We start from the raw sequence: 18,152 nt of genomic DNA, 5'->3' as shown, positions 1-18,152 counted from the left end.
TTGATGACTAGGAAATTCTATAGTGATAGAGGTGTATTCCTTGCAATTGACTTTTCTTTTTAGCATCCTTCATTTCGCCCATGCACTTGACAATTCAGCTGATCATCAATTCATCATCTGGAGAAAGTTTGGTAGGAATACATCAGGATTTGGGTCTCTCAGTCTAAAAGTATTCCACCATAATTCTTTCTATTTTTTTTGGTAACCAGCAATATTTTTTTTAGTCACAGTAAATGACTAATTGCTCCCAGGTTGAGTGCAACCTTTGTCAGGCAGATGTAGACTGCATCTCATTGGATGCCAAATTTACTATAAATGTTTGACCACTGAGAAAGTAATTAACTATAAACTATTTTACTTGAGAATCCTCACACTTATCAATTGATCTTATTACTTATCTCCTATTAAGGTTTTTTTGCCTTATTTTTTAATTATCAAAAGCTCAGGTCAGCTATTTTCCCATAGGAAGGGAGTGGATATTATATGAGCAGGGGACTGGGACTAATTGGATAGCTCTTTCAAAGAGCCAGCACAGACACAATGGGCCCCTCCTGTGCTGTACTTACTATGATACTTTAAATCTTTTTTTTATTCATTCATGTGGGCATCACTGGCAAGGCCAGCATTTAATGCCCTTGAGAAGGTGGTGCTGGTGAGCTGCCTTCTTGACAACTGAGTGGCTTGCTAGGCCATTTCAGAGGGCAGTTCAGAATCAACCACATTTCTGTGGGTCTGGAGTCACACATAGACCAGACCAGACAAGGATAGCAGGTTTTCTTCCCTAAAGGACATTAGTGAACCAGGTGGGTTTTTACAACAATCTGGTAGTTTCATGGTCACCTGATACTAGCTTTTTATTCCAGATTTTAAAAAAATTAACTGAATTTAAATTCCCCAACTGCTCTGGGGGGATTTGAACTTATGTCTCCGGATTATTAATCTACTAACATAACCACTATGCTACCGTCCCGTAATCATGATAAGTTACCCCATGCCACTCTCATACCTCTATGTAACCGGTTGATGACCAGCATTGGCAGAGTAATAAAAACAGGCCACCTTCTCCTCCTCTTAATCAGGGATGAAGCATTCAAGGCACAACAAAAAAGAGAAGGAAGTTAATAAATTGTCTTTAGAAAAGTCATGAGTAACGAGATGTGGAGCAGGGCCGTAAAGTCTTAAGCAATTTAACAAGTTCTGCAGCTAAGGGAGAGACAATTTATTAATTTGATATATGAATCAGAACGTAAAGACCATTTTGATATTTTTATTGACAGATAATAAAAGATCACTTGAGTATCATTTTATCAAATTCAGTAAATTGCTTTGATATCGGCATACAATTCCTTATTTGATGTGCTTTTTTTTAGTGCTAAACAGGCAACCTCAGCAAAGAAGATGATGGGATCCTTATCAGTGGCCGTTGTGTTGTGTTTAACATGGAGTCTGGGTTATTTGATGCTTATAGAGCGTGATGGAACAAAAGCTGTCTTTAGCTATATCTTCTGTACTCTTAATGCCACACAGGTTTGTAGTTTTCTTTTCCAGAAAGATAAAATGTAAGTTGTTGTTGTTATTGTATCATTGGACAAAGGTAAAGGCCATCGCTGCATTGGAGAGAATTCTGAGAAAAATAATTGATTGTAAGTTATGAATAGAAGCTTAAAGAAAACTTACTTTCAATGAGAAAAAACTAATTGAGAGAACACACGCTGAAAAGCATAGATATTGTAAATGTAAGCAGATTATTTAAAATAGACTGTGATTACAGTACCAGAGGACAAAGTGAAAAATTAAAATACCTACAGCAAGAGTAAAGATGAAAAGATCGGACTTCCATCAAACTTACATCAACCATAGTTAATGTTTTTTTAAAAAAGGGATTGGATGGATATCTGGCTATGACTGGAATTGCAAATTATTAGGATAACTATTGCCATAGATGATGAAAATATAATCGTTCATGTGTTGCTATGGCAATGGGACTCTGGGTGTGGAGACTGTTCTTATTTCCAAAAGACAGTATCATTATTCAAAGGGAAACTATGCTAGAATTGCAGAATAAAGTTTTTCTTAGTATACAGCAGTAGAAATAATATGCTAGTAGTAAGTCAACAAATGCAGTAAAACGAAGAAATCTGACAACCTCGTGGACCTTACAGGAACTACTGGTAGGAACATTCAAGTACCAAGTAGAAAGTTGCAAATTTTTGCCTCAAGCTTGCCCAAACTGTAGCTCTAAATCACTTGTTGGGTGATGTTTATGATTTCCAAGCACCTTGATAGAGTGTCACAGGGAAGCTACGAGTTCCATTTCTGAGGAGGAAGCCATTCATGTAGGTCCATATATGGCAGTCACAGGGAAAATTATAACCCAGACTCTCCTATCCTCCCAGCCTCTGTAAGGATATCTGGTGGGAAGTACACTCATCAAGGGATTAATGGGATAGGAGCATCAGTTTGAAGTAACATTATGTCCTAACAAGGTTTATTTGTAACATGTGCAAGGATATTTATTATTTGTTCCCTAGATGTGGGCAATACTAACAAGGGTATGTTGATTGCCCATCCCTAGTTGCCCTAAGAAAGTGGTGGCGGGCCTTCTTCTGGAACCGCTGCAGTCCTTGTGGTGAAGGTGCATCTATGATGATATTAGGTAGGGAATTCCAGGATCCTGACTCAGTGATGATGAAGGAACAAAGATATATGCCCAAGTCAAGATGGTGTATGATTTGGAGGGGAACTTGTAGATGATGGTGTGCCCACGATATTGCTGCTCTTGTCCTTCTCTGTGATAGAGATCACAGGGTTGGGAAGTGCTCCTGAAGTAAGCTTGGTGAGTTTTTTAGTGCATGGTAGATTGTACATACTGCATTGATGGTAGAGAAGTGGATATTGAGCCTTGCAGATGGTGACAAAGCTTTGCAGGGTCAGGGGATGAGCCACTCATCAAATAGTACCCAGTCTCTGTCCTGCGCTTGTAGCCATGCTGTTTATATGTCTGGTCCATTACAAATTCTGGTCAATGGTAACCCTCAAGATGTTGATGATAAGGGACTCAGCAATGATGGTGCTGTTGAAAGGCATGGGGAGGTGGCTGGGCCTTTTCTTGTTGGAGGTGGTCATTGCCTGGCACTTTAGTGCCGTGAATGTTATCTGCCGTTTGTCAGTCCAAGCCTGAATGTTGGCCAGGTCCTGCTGTTGGCTGGTGTGGGCTGCTTCATTACCTGAGGAGTTATGAATGGAACTGAACACTGGAATCATCAGCGAACAGCCCACTCTTGACCATATGTAGGCAGAGAGGTCTGTGATAAAGCAGCTGAAGATTGTTGGGCTGAAGACGCTTCTCTGAGGAAACCCTGCAGCAAAGTCCTGGGGCTGCAATGATTTCGCTGAATAGGATAATGATGACTAATCTGGATTTCCTTGAAACTTGAAACAACAGTAAATACAGGCTACAGTTTTGACAGCCAAGTTGTTTTTTTTGTTAGATTATTTTACAGCATTGTTTTCTGTCTGTTGATTTCCTAAAATATTGGTTTTCTTTGATTAACAGGGTCTACAGATTTTCATTCTGTTCACTGCTCGGCGGAAAGCATTTCAAAAGATCTATGCTGCCTGGGATACCAGATTTCCAATGAACATCAGTATTGGCCATTCAAGGAGACTCTCATTTCAAAGTTTAAGCACTCCAGAAAATGGAGAACGGTACACACAATATGACACAGTGAACTTCGCAGAAACCACAAGTTCTATACCTTCCATTCTATAATAGAGCACAAGGGCATGTGTTTTTGAAATGGGATACATTTTCCACAAGCTTTTCTTTATTGTTCCTCCCTGATGTGCTGCTCTTGCCTTCCTGATGCAATCTTTATCTGTGATGATGGCTAGGATAATGGAAGAATGTGTTGTGAGTTCCTTGTCAAAATTCAACAGTAATATCCCACCAATAGTAGGTTAATGGAAGGAAATGTTATATGTTAGCTTCTGATTCATTTAAAGCCAAAACACTCCATTACAGTAAGACAGTGTTCCACGCAGCATTCTAACAGAATGAACTGCATGTGCAATTATTAAATTTGAAGCTCATGTAATGCTGGAATTAGAATAAATTACTGTGCCACTGAGCGTGGATCCATTGCTCACATTTTTGCATTAATGACAGTTAATTAATTCAGTAGATCATGCGTATTGCACATTGTTAAATTAGGCTTGTAAATGGAGTTGAGGTACAGATCAGCCATGATCTAATTGAATGGGGGATCAGGCCCGAGGGGCTGAATGGCCTACTCATGTTACTATGTTCCTGTTCATGCAACCTGACCCTCAAGCAATTGGAAGTCTGGCTGTAGCTCTAAAAATAACTTTAAAATAACACGTCATTACTTCCTTTCTTTTAGTTATTCCATTTTAATACATTTATGTTTTCTATTGGCTCTACAAACAATAAATACGCACTGTGAATTAAATGGAGTTAGCAAAACGTTCCACTAGGTTGCAGCAACACAGTGAATTCAGTTTAAAGGCTCTGATCTATGATGGCCCTGGGGGAAAGGAAAGCATTCTGTGATTTTGAGAATGCATGCTTGTTTTTATGATCTTACATTTTGATTTAGCGCCAATGGGAAACTGAACAATTCCACAACCTCTACCAATGTTACTCTGTACCAGCAAGTAGGACATATTGAAGTATGACCAAGATTGTCAACTCAACGCAGGATTAAAGCCTCAATAGCAATCTCAATTGAGATGGCAAACCCACTTCTGCCAATCTGTTGAGCAAGGTACCACATTAAGCCACCAAGCTGCTATGATTGACGTGTTTTAACCAATGCATGTCTGAGCATCATGCTCACTTGTCATGATTATGATGTGGAGATGCCGGTGATGGACTGGGGTTGACAAATGTAAGGAATGTTACAACACCAGGTTATAGTCCACACTCGCTCACCTGATGAAGGAGAAAGCCTCCGAAAGCTTGTGATTTTCAAATAAAACAGTTGGACTATAACCTGGTGTTGTAAGATTCCTTACATTTGTCATGATTAGGGGTTGTTGACTATTTGACCGAGGAGAGATTTTTGGTTTAAGCTATATTGGGCCAGAATTTACTATGAGCAGCGAATGAACAGCACCCACCATTCGTTAGACTTCCCTTTGCTCATATACTCTCCATGAGTTTTTGCGCTGGAAATTACAGGGCATCTGAGGCCTGTGTGAACTGGGCAAGCAGCTGTGTATCTCCTTAACTGATCAGATTGGAGAATTGTTAATGAGCAGCGCAGACTCTGAACCAGGAGGTGTAAGTTAGAATAGTGAATTCAATGTCAAATCAGGTACAGAAAGTGAAGTAAAGAGAGGGAAAGAAAGATTGGATTAAGAGAGAGAGAAAAAAAAAAGAAAGAAAAAGTTTTTTTAAATTATTAAAATTTTGTTTTTTTAAAAAATCTCCAACAATTAAAAGCTGAAGGAATGAGACTCCACACTTGTAAAAGTTAATTTTCAGTGCCAGAGTGGTTGTTTGGCAGTAAATAAGACTTATCATATTGTTAAAAGGGTGCTTAAACTGGAATGGATAAGCCCTAACTTTTTGTGGCAAGTTTCGTCCGTATGTATCATGTAAGTACAGGAACTTCATGCCGTTCAATGTATGTGAATGGTGAGATACTGTTTTTGCGAAGCTGATGGAGGGGCAGTGCATTCTCGGACAGCAACTTCCGGATTTTTGTGTTTAACTGCACATGTGCACTTGCCGGAAGTTGCTGTCCGATTTGCGCATAATAACGGTGAACGTTGTTAGCCTCACTGTTATTTTCACAGTAACCTCTAAGTCAATAGGTTTATGATGTGAACTCAGGTTCAGGATTTTTTAAGAGTTAGTTCAGAAAGGCCCAGTATCTTTCATGTTATTTTCACAGAGGAAGGCTGACTGTAGCTATTTGTACAATAGTGGGCCAGGCGTCTCAATGGATTCTTTTGAATAAAGTGAGCCAGCCATTTAAATTTAGCATATTAAGACAAATAGATAAGTTGTTAGCACACTCAAATACTTCCAGTAGGCATTTACACATGAGATTTTGTTGGTGGGGGGCGGGGGGACTGATCACTTGGCAATCTTGTGTTGCACTTCAATATGTCGTACCGGCTGGCATTGGTAGAGATTGTGGAAATGCTTAGTTGCCCATATTATTGGCAATCCTATTGGCCAACCTCCAGACGGAGAGGGAATCAGAGGTCAGCTGCGAGCTTCTGTCCAGCTAGAAGACAAAATAGCGGAGAGACATTGTTAGAGAGACAAAAAAGAGATGCAGAAAATTAGCATTAGACCGTACTCACGCTGTTGTTTTGATGTACGATTTCAGGAAAATTCCAGGCCTTACAGTCTAACTAAAATTTTGTTTGTTTACTAAAAGATAACACACATTGTGACAGATCAGAAGATCATTTACTTTTCAAAGAAAAGCTCACATTCTGTATTATCTAACTTTTAAAATAGAATTTAATCTACCCAAATTGACTCTGGCCTCTTCATTTCTTTAGCAGACATTCTAATTCTTCATATTTTCAAAACTTTTCAGATTTTTCATGAAATGCAAAAAATCTCCCAAACTACCTCTTTTAAATAATTGTAAACAATTTCACAACACCAAGTTATAGTCCAACAAATTTATTTTAAATTCCACAAGCTTTCGGAGGCTTCCTCCTTCCTCAGGTGAACGGTGTGGAAATGAAATTTTCGAATCCTTCGCATTTGAAAATCACAGAACAATGCCTGGTGATTACTGCCCGTTGCCAAGGCAATCACAGTGAGCAGACAGAGAGGTGTCACCTAAAAGGCCACCGAATATACAAACCCCCCCAAAAAAAGAGAGAGAGAAGGAAGACAGTCAATGACCCGTTATATTAAAAACAGATAACATTTGTTACTCGTGTAGTGTGACATGAACCCAAGATCCCGGTTGAGGCCGTCCTCATGGGTGCGGAACTTGGCTATCAATTTCTGCTCGACGATTTTGCGTTGTCGTGTGTCTCGAAGGCCACCTTGGAGTATGCTTACCCGAAGGTCAGTGGCTGAATGTCCATGACTGCTGAAGTGTTCCCCGACAGGGAGAGAATCCTCCTGTTTGGCGATTGTTGCGCGGTGTCCGTTCATCCGTTGTCGCAGCGTCTGCATGGTCTCGCCAATGTACCATTCTCTGGGGCATCCTTTCCTGCAACTTATGAGGTAGACAACGTTGGCCGAGTCACAGGGGTATGAACCGTGCACCTGGTGGGTGGTGTCCTCTCGTGTGATGGTGGTATCTGTGTCGATGATCTGGCATGTCTTGCAGAGGTTACCGTGGCAGGGTTGTGTGGTGTCATGGACGCTGTTCTCCTGAAAGCTGGGTAATTTGCTGCGAACGATGGTTTGTTTGAGGTTGGGTGGCTGTTTGAAGGCGAGTAGTGGAGGTGTGGGGATGGCCATAGCGAGGTGTTCGTCATCATTGATGACATGTTGAAGGCTGCGGAGAACATGGCGTAGTTTCTCCGCTCCGGGAAAGTACTGGACGACGAAGGGTACTCTGTTGGTTGCGTCCCGTGTTAGTCTTCTGAGGAGGTCTACGCGATTTTTCGCTGTGGCCCGTCGGAACTGTCGATCGATGAGTCGAGCATCATATCCCGTTCTTACTAGGGCGTCTTTCAGCATCTGTAGGTGTCCATCGCGTTCCTCCTCGTCTGAGCAGACCCTGTGTATTCGCAGGGCCTGTCCATAGGGGATGGCCTCTTTGACGTGGTTAGGGTGGAAGCTGGAAAAGTGGAGCATCGTGAGGTTGTCCGTGGGCTTGCGGTAGAGTGAGGTGCTGAGGTGCCCGTCTTTGATGGAGATTCGTGTGTCCAAGAAAGAAACTGATTCTGAGGAGTAGTCCATGGTGAGCTTGATGGTGGGATGGAACTTGTTGATGTTATCGTGCAGTCTCTTTAGTGATTCCTCACCGTGGGTCCATAGAAAGAAAATGTCGTCGATGTATCTGGTGTATAGTGTTGGTTGGAGGTCCTGTGCAGTGAAGAAGTCCTGCTCGAACTTGTGCATGAAAATGTTGGCGTATTGGGGTGCGAATTTGGTCCCCATGGCTGTTCCGTGTGTTTGGGTAAAGAACTGGTTATTGAAGGTGAAGACATTGTGATCCAGGATGAAGCGGATGAGTTGTAGGATGGCGTCTGGAGATTGGCTGTTGTTGGTGTTGAGTATTGATGCTGTCGCAGCGATGCCGTCATCGTGGGGGATACTGGTGTAGAGTGCCGAGACGTCCATCGTGGTGAGAAGTGTTCCTGGTTCAACAGGTCCGTGGGTACTGAGTTTTTGTAGAAAGTCTGTAGTGTCGCGACGGAAGCTGGGGGTTCCCTGCACGATGGGTTTCAGGATGCCCTCGATGTATCCAGAGAGGTTCTCACACAGGGTTCCGTTGCCTGATACGATAGGACGTCCGGGTGTGTTGGCTTTGTGTATCTTTGGGAGGCAGTAGAAGTCTCCCACGCGGGGAGTACGTGGGATGAGAGTGCGTAGGATGTTTTGAAGGTCTGGATCGAAGGTCTTGATCAGCATAGACGCATTTCCTGACAGCTTGAGCATACATGTCAAGCTGAGGGCAGCGACCCTCTGGAGGAGTCCAGTGAGACTCTTTCCTCTTCGGTTGCTGTACCGCGGATCCCTCTGTCTGCCGTTCCGGATCGTTGATTGTCTCATTGGGTTCGCTGCTGAAATCTTGGGGTTTGTGGTAGAATTCCCGGAGCCTCATTCTCCTGATGAATTCCTCTGTGTCTGCCGCGAGACTAGTGGGGTCCATTTTGGTAGTGGGGCAGAAATTGAGCCCTCGGCTGAGAACTTCGATTTCGTCTGGTTGAAGGGTGTGGTCGGACAAATTGTCAAGCTGTCAGGAAATGCGTCTATGCCAGATTCATCAGCCGCACTCGGAAGGCAGTCCAGAATGTCACCCGAGCACAACGCAACGCCATCAAAGCTCTCAAAACCAACCGCAACATCGTCATCAAACCAGCGGACAAAGAAGGAGCCATCGTCATACAGAACAGAACGGACTATTGCAAAGAAGCATACCGACAACTGGACAACCAGGAACACTACAGACGGTTACCCACAGACCCGACCAAAGAACACACCCATCAGCTCAACAACTGATCAAGACCTTCGATCCAGACCTTCAAAACATCCTACGCACTCTCGTCCAACCTTCAAAACATCCTACGCACTCTCATCCCACGTTCTCCCCGCGTGGGAGACTTCTACTGCCTCCCAAAGATACACAAAGCCAACACACCCGGACATCATATCGTATCAGGCAACGGAACCCTGTGTGAGAACCTCTCTGGATACATCGAGGGCATCCTGAAACCCATCATGCAGGGAACCCCCAGCTTCTGTCGCGACACTACAGACGTTCTACAAAAACTCAGTACCCACGGACCTGTTGAACCAGGAACACTTCTCACCACGATGGACGTCTCGGCACTCTACTGCAAGCCCACGGACAACCTCACGATGCTCCACTTTTCCAGCTTCCACCCTAACCACGTCAAAGAGGCCATCCCCTATGGACAGGCCCTGCGAATACACAGGGTCTGCTCAGACGAGGAGGAACGCGATGGACACCTACAGACGCTGAAAGACGCCCTAGTAAGAACGGGATATGATGCTCGACTCATCGATCGACAGTTCCGACGGGCCACAGCGAAAAATCGCGTAGACCTCCTCAGAAGACTAACACGGGACGCAACCAACAGAGTACCCTTCGTCGTCCAGTACTTCCCCGGAGCGGAGAAACTACGCCATGTTCTCCGCAGCCTTCAACATGTCATCGATGATGACGAGCACCTCGCTATGGCCATCCCCACACCTCCACTACTCGCCTTTAAACAGCCACCCAACCTCAAACAAACCATCGTTCACAGCAAATTACCCAGCTTTCAGGAGAACAGCGTCCACGACACCACACAACCCTGCCACGGTAACCTCTGCAAGACATGCCAGATCATCGACACAGATACCACCATCACACGAGAGGACACCACCCACCAGGTGCATGGTTCATACTCCTGTGACTTGGCCAACGTTGTCTACCTCATACGTTGCAGGAAAGGATGCCCCAGAGCATGGTACATTGGCGAGACCATGCAGACGCTGCGACAACGGATGAACGGACACCGCGCAACAATCGCCAAACAGGAGGATTCTCTCCCTGTCGGGGAACACTTCAGCAGTCATGGACATTCAGCCACCGACCTTCGGGTAAGCATACTCCAAGGCGGCCTTCGAGACACACGACAACGCAAAATCGTCGAGCAGAAATTGATAGCCAAGTTCCGCACCCATGAGGACGGCCTCAACCAGGATCTTGGGTTCATGTCACACTACACGTAACCCCACCAGCGAACAAATGTTATCTGTTTTTAAATTAACGGGTTATTGACTGTCTTCCTTCTCTCTTTTTTTTGGGGGGTTTGTATATTCGGTGGCCTTTTAGGTGACACCTCTCTGTCTGCTCACTGTGATGGCCTTGGCAACGGGCAGTAATCACCAGGCATTGTTCTGTGATTTTCAAATGCGAAGGATTCGAAAATTTCATTTCCACACCGTTCACCTGAGGAAGGAGGAAGCCTCCGAAAGCTTGTGGAATTTAAAATAAATTTGTTGGACTATAACTTGGTGGTGTGAAATTGTTTACAATTGTCAACCCCAGTCCATCACCGGCATCTCCACATCTTTTAAATAAATTCTATGTAACAATAGAATAGTAATATATATATACCCACAGCAAGAGGATAAGGAATTGACTGAAATAAAGTAAGTGGGTACTAGTTACAGAAGTGATGTCAGGCTGTGGTAATATATTAAGTGAAGTTTCAGGGATTGGTGGTAAGTACTTACTGCTTCTAATCTACAAAAATCTCCTAGATTCCAAAGTGGAATGCAAGTTGGTCAGTCGAGTCTGATGAAGTAGCCAAGGAACTACAGAAGGCCTTAAAATATTTGCAAGTTGGCAAAACTATTAAATTCATTCAAAGTAAGTGCCAAGTGTTACACATTGAAAAAAAAGTGAATATACTTACTTAATGCATGGTGTTGAATCAGCTAGGATAGAGGCTGAAAGAGATGTAAGGGTGATAATATACTCTACACTTACCAAGTCTTGTATTGCAGAATGTCAATCAACAAAGCAAACAGAATGCTGAACTATTTGCTAAATCAGTAAAGTACAGATTTGAAGCCATCACGATGTAGTGCCCTGGGTAGGCTGCAAGTTGAGTGCTGCATTCAGTTCTGGTCCTGAGTCATAAGTGAATCATCCAAGCACCAGAAGCAGAGCAAAGAATGGGCATGAGACCTAACCCTAACCCTAGTGTCAAAAAACAGAATTATGAGCAATGGTGAGAAAGACTCACACTCTTCATCCTTGAAAGGAATGAAATGAGAGGTGGCTGTATCTAAAATACTGCATAGAATAGAAAAGATTAATCCAGAGCATTAATATAACCCACTGAAGGGTAAGAGGACATTGGTACAAGCTGGTAAAAGACAAGTTCAGGTCTGATGTCTGGAAGCACTTTTTCATGTAAGGAAAGAAGAAAGAAATTGTATTTATTTAGCACCTCTCATAACTTCAGGATGTCCCAAAGTGGTTTGCAGCCAATGAAGTACTTTTGAAGAGCAGTAACTAATATGTTGGCAAACGTAGCAGCCATCCTGCTCACAGCAAGGTCACACAAACAGCATTGAGATAAATGACCAGTTAATCTGTTTTTGGTGGTGTTGGTTGAGGGATAAATGTTGGCCAGGACGCAGAGAATTCCCCTGCCCTTCTTTGAATATTGCCATTGGATCTTTTACATATACCTAAACAGGCAGGCAAGGCCTCGGTTTAACGTCTCATCCAAAAGAGTGATTAATACTTGTAATAGTCCTCTGCCTAGATTGGAGCAAATATTCTGGACTCATTCAAGGGACAGTTAGATGCAGTGTTGAGGGGACAACTGATTTCTGTAGAAGGATGAGGTGGACTGGCTGAATTTACTTCTTCATCTATGAAAGATTTGGTTTGTATATCAGCAATATAGATCTCCTTCAACCAAAAGATCTTGGTCTTGGAGCTAGTAGAAGTAACAAAAGTACCTCACTTTTAAGGCAGAACCTTATGCCTGAATCATTAATCTGCCTATTTTCTTTACAAATGCTGACAGTCCGGTTGTGTATTACCAGCATTTCCTGATTTATTTCCATTCTCCTAAGCGATTATCTAATTTTCTTCACATTTGTCATTCCTTCTGCTAGAAAGAAAGACTTGCATTTATATGGCACCTTATATATCTAAGAGATGTAAAGTGCTTAATATAGGATTAATTATGATAATAGAATGAATGATAATAAGAATAGATATCAATCTTAATATAGAATGAATAATAATATCTTGTCTGCCTGTTCAGGTGTATGTAAAAGATACTTCTAAATACAGGGATTTATGTTGGCAAATGTGGTAGTCATTTTGCACACAAGATCCTACAGAGATGAGATGACTAACCAATGAATCTGTTTTTTAGAGGTATTGATTAAGGGAGGAATTTAGTCAGGATGCCAGAGGAACTGTATTCTCTTCTTGGATCATTGTCAAGGGATCCTTAATATTCACTTGAACAATGGGACAGACAGAGGGGAGCTTGGTTTAACAATTCATCTGAAGGGTGTGTGTTTTGGTAACTGGTGGAAGGTCATTAATTGAATACTAGTGGTTTCTATGAAAATGAAGCCAATTGAGTACATAGGCCATATGCATGAAACCCTTTTATTTCTGACAAAAAAGTAGCAGAACAGTTTGCCTCACCTTGAAATCAAACAAGAGAAAAGAGCAGCTGTCTTCACAATGAGTTTCAACTACAGATATGTCTTAAGGGGCATATTTCTTTTTAATTCTTGCCAACTTTATTGATTTTGACAATGGACCAGTGGATTAAATTGTGGTAGTTACCTCAGCACATTTCAGCGAGCTGTGAAATACAGAGAAACTGCCCATTATAGCTTGCTCCCACTACTTTTCCTCACTATTACTGTGAAAGGCAGCCTTCAGAGACATCTTTGTTCTTAACGATCAACAACGCAAACACAAGTGTTTACTATATGGGATATTGCATACTGCTAGGGGAATAATCCTATTTATTATAAATTTACTATTGAATAGTACATTGGATTCCACTATGTCTAACATCACTTCAGAAAACCGATAATATCTGCTACACCAGACACTTTTTGTATTAGGCAAAAGTATTAAACAGATTTATTCATGAACAGTGTTATTTACAGAATTAGTATAGGCAAGATAGTGAACAGTTCAACACAAAACTAGATGTCTGGAAATAGAACCCAAGAGGTTAATCAAATAAACCAGTCAGGCAAACCCTTTGAATTTTTACAAAATTTGAAAACCAAATACAGTCTTTAAATAAGCTGAAGCTATGGAGCCTATTTACCTCTATACACCATGGCACCATAAACTGAATTGGTAACACACAAGATGCGCTATTTTAATATTCATAATCTCTTTTAAAGATAAGCACTTGCTTTGATGATAGGTCTATCAGATAAAGATGATCAATTGAACAATATCAGCAATCTTTACAACCTTTAGATGCAAAGGCATGAGGTTGACCACTTAGGGGTTAGAGTTGCCAACCCTCCAGGATTGTCCTGGAGTCTCCGGGAATTGAAGATTAATCTCCAGGACACTGCTGCGAACAACCCAGGAGAAAAATCATCAGGGCTTTAAAAAAAAATTGTGTTTTTTGTATTTTCTTTGAACACTTGAACTTATTAGTTGTAAAAATATTAGAGATGGGTAAAAAGGCTGTTTGACTAACAGTCAGGATTAATCCAATCAAGTAACAAAGATTCTGTTCGCTTTCCAATTGGGTTGGGAAGGCAGTGTGCCTGGAGGATGGACCAATGGTGGGAGTGTAGGGGCAGGATGGTTCGAGGCAGGAGGTCATGTGATGAAACCTCCAGGAATATACCCAACCAGAGTTGGCAACCATACTGGGAGTGTTGAGGAGAACTGCAACTATACATCGAACAGGTTTATAATTTTTTATACAATTTCAACTCACAATATGGTCCACTTCTAAGCACCTTTAAATTAATTAATTTCTGATCAACAGCAGGCAGTTTTATTTCTGCAGCTTGTCCCAACCAATACATCTGCATCTATTCACAATATATATCAATGATTTGGATGAGGGAACCAAATGTCATATTTCCAAGTTTGCTGACAACACTAAAATAGGTGGGATTGTGAGTTGTGAGGAGGATGCAAAGAGGCTTCAAGGCGGTTTAGACAAGTTGAGTGAGTGGGCAAATACATGGCAGATGCAGTATAATGTGGATAAATGTGAAGTTATCCACTTCGGAAGGAAAAAACAGAAAGGTAGAGTATTTTTAAATGGTGATAGATTGGGAAATGTTGATGTACAAAGGCACCTGGGTGTCCTTGTACACCAGTCACTGAAGGCAAACATGCAGGTGCAGCAAGCAGTTAGGAAGGCAAATGGTATGTTGGCCTTCATTGCAAGAGGATTTGAGTACAGGAGCAAGGATGTCTTACTGCAGTTATACAGGGTCCAGAGACCACACCTGGAGTATTGTGTGCAGTTTTGGTCTCCTTACCTAAGAAAGGATATACTTGCCATAGAGGGAGTGCAGCGAAGGTTCACCAGACTGATTCCTGGGATGGCAGGACTGTCGTATGAGGAGAGATTGGGTCGACTCGGCCTGTATTCACTCGAGTTTAGAAGAATGAGAGGTGATCTCATTGAAACATATAAAATTCTGACAGGACTAGACAGACTGGATGCAGGGAGGATGTTTCCCCTGGCTGGGGGGTCCAGAACGAGGCGTCACAGTCTCATGATACAGGGTAGGACATTTAGGACTGAGGTGAGGAGAAATTCCTTCACGCAGAGGGTGGTGAACCTGTGGAATTCTCTACCACAGAAGGCTGTGGAGGCCAAGTCACTGAATATATTTAAGAAGGGGCTGGATAGATTTCTAGACACAAAAGGCATCAAGGGTTTTGGGGAGAGAGCGGGAATATGGTATTGAGATAGAGGATCAGCCATGATCATATTGAATGGCAGAGCAGGCTCGAAGGGCCAAATGGCCTACTCCTGCTCCTATTTTCTATGTTTCTGTGTTTTTATCTTAACAAGTTTGTCCCCTTCAAAGAGGTGCTGTGGCAGTAACCCAGACAGTTCATTTACAGTGTTACCTCCATTTTGAGAGTGTTATTTAGGACTAAGCAAAAATAAGAGAAACCACGGACAACAAATTCCATTTTCACCATACTCCCATCTATTGGTGCAAGGCTGAAATTATCTGATAGTAGATTTTCCGAGTTGCACAGCTGACAGAAAGAGGCAGAAGCAAAAGCCTCAATTTAGTCTACTAGTATTATATAGACTTCTTTGTTTCCAGCCCGAGGGCATCCACTCTGCATCCACCATGCTCTCTTCACCTTCACATGTCAATCCTACAGCTAAGCCTCTAAATTGCCCTTTCTTTCCAAGGTCCTTGTTGGTATCCAATTACTCACTTAACTCTCTCACCACTGTCTGGGCAATTCCCTGTAATCTTGTTTTTAACAAACTTAGCCCTGGTCAAAGTCACCAGTCACATCCTGTATGATGGTGAGTGTGGCTTGCTGTCCCTATTCATGCTTTTTGACCTGTGTCACCTTCAGAACTATCGACCTATACCACTTCTCATCTATGGTTCATCTCCATGGCAATGCTCTCTCATCCCTGTCCCAACATAGTCACTACATCTCCTCCAATGATTTTTCCTCTTGTGCCCACATGGTCACCTCCAGTGAACTCCAAGACTGTATCCTTGGACCTCTCCTATTTAATCATCTAGATACTAACCTTGAAGATGTCATTCACAAGCATAGGGTCAGCTTCCACATGCATGTCAGCACCCAAATCTACTTCTCCACCACTGACTTCAGGACTGCTCCTGTAATATCAACTGCTTGTCTGGGTGGCCAGGGTGAGTCAAAATTTCCTACAGCGCAACTTCACCAAGATGGAAATTATGTCATTCAGCTTTCACCAGCACCTATGTGCCTCTGACTCTGGATCCATCAAACTCATTGGCTGTCCATGGTGATGCACAATTCTTAGCATTTTATCAGGCAAAGATGAACCTTAAAGCCTATTTCTTTGGGATTGCCTTCTTCCGCCTCTGGAACATTACTGACTTACACCCTATCTCACTTATACTGCTGTTGAAACCTTTACCCATGTCTTCATCATTTCAAGGATTACCAGCCTCCCACCTCCACAAATCAGATAATGCAGAGCTCTCCAGCCCAAGTTCTCTCCCACATAGGAACAGGAGTAGGCCATTCAACCTTTAGAGCCTGTTCCGTTTTTCAATGAGATCATGGCTGATCTGTATCCTAACTTCATTTACCCGCTTTGGCTCCATATCCCTTAATACCCTTGGCTAGCAAAAATCTATCAATTTCAGATTGGAAATTATTAATTGAGCTAGCATCTACTGCTTTTTGTGGGAGAGAGTTCCACACTTCTACCACCCTTTGCGAGAAGAAGTGTTTCCATCTTCTCTCCTGAATGGCCTGCTTCTTCTCTGTCCCCTTGTCCTAGACTCCCCCACCAGCAGAAAAAGTTTATCTCTATCTACCCTATCAATTCCTTTCAAAATCCTAAAAACCTCAATCAAATCACCCCTTAGCCTTCTTTATTCCAGGGAATACAAGTCTAGTTTATTTACTCTCTCCCCATGATTTAACCCTTGGAGCCCTGGTAACATTCGGGTGAATCTGCACTGCACTCCTTCCAAGGCCAATATATTCTTTCGAAGATACGGTGCCCAGAACTGTACATAGTACTCCAGAGGTGGACTAACCAGGGCTTTGTATAGCTGTAGTAAAACTTCATCTCCTTTATCATAGTAGGTACAACACAGGAGGAGGCCATTTGGCCCATCGTGCCTGTACCGGTTCTTTGAAAGAGCTATCCAATTAGTCCTATTCCCCTGCTCTTGCCCCATAGCCCTGTAATTTTTTTCCCTTTAAGTATTTATCCAATTCCCTTTTGAAAGTTACTATTGAATCTGCTTCCACCATCCTTTCAGGCAGTGCATTCCAGATCATTATAACTTGCTGTATAAAAAAATGTTTCCTCATGTTGCCTCTGGCTCTTTTGCCAATCACCTTAAATCTTGTTTACTGACCCTTCTGTCACTGGAAACAGTTTCTCCTTATTTACTCTGTCAAAACCTTCATGATTTTGAACACCTCTGTCAAATCTCCCCTTAACCTTCTATGCTCAAAGGAGAACAACCCCAGCTTCTCTAGGCTCTCCACATATTTGAAGTGCCTCAACCCTGGTAAATCTCTTTTGCAGCCTCTCTAAGGCCTTGACATCCTTCCTAAAGTGTGGTGCCCAGAATTCAACACAATACCCCAGCTGAGGCCTAACCAGTGTTTTATAAAGGTTCAGCATAACTTCCTTGCTTTTGTACTCTATGCCTCTATTAATGAAGCCCAGGATCCCATATGCTTTTTTAACAGCTTTCTCAACTTGTCCTGCCACCTTCAAAGATTTGTGTATGTACACACCCAGCTCTCTCTGTTCCTGCACCCTCTTTAAAATTGTGCCATTTAGTTTACATTGCCTCTTTTCATTCTTCCTACCAAAATGCCTCACTTCATCTCCTAGCGTTAAATTTCATCTGCCATGTGTCTGCCCATTTCACCAGCCTGTCTATGTCCTCCTGAAGTCTGTTACTATCCTCCACATTGTTTACAACATTTCCAAGTTTTATGTCATCTGCAAACTTTGAAATTATACCCAAATTCAGGTCATTAATATATATCAAAAAAAGCAGTGGTCCTAATACTGACCCCTGGGGAACGCCACTGTATACTTCCCTTCAGTCTGACAAACTACCATTCACCACTACTCTCTGCTTTCTGTCTCCTAGCCAATTTTGTATCCATGCTGCCACTGTCACTTTAGTCCCATCAGCTTTAATTTTGCTAACAAGTCTATTATGTGGTACTTTATTGAATGCCTTTTGAAAGTCCATA

General features: G+C 42.4%; 1 long non-coding RNA gene across 1 annotated transcript; it reads left to right on the top strand.

Annotated features, from left to right (window-relative positions):
* The first annotated feature begins 54 nt into the window (after window positions 1-54).
* On the top strand, window positions 55-4,130 carry LOC137307569 (uncharacterized). Its single transcript, XR_010959148.1, has 2 exons — window positions 55-1,527; window positions 3,557-4,130. It is a non-coding gene; the product is annotated as an uncharacterized lncRNA (long non-coding RNA).
* The last annotated feature ends 14,022 nt before the right edge of the window (window positions 4,131-18,152 follow it).

This window comes from Heptranchias perlo, unplaced genomic scaffold, assembly GCF_035084215.1.
Source record: "Heptranchias perlo isolate sHepPer1 unplaced genomic scaffold, sHepPer1.hap1 HAP1_SCAFFOLD_1049, whole genome shotgun sequence".
NCBI classification, from domain to species: Eukaryota; Metazoa; Chordata; class Chondrichthyes; order Hexanchiformes; family Hexanchidae; genus Heptranchias; species Heptranchias perlo.
This window is presented reverse-complemented; position numbering and strand designations above follow the sequence as displayed.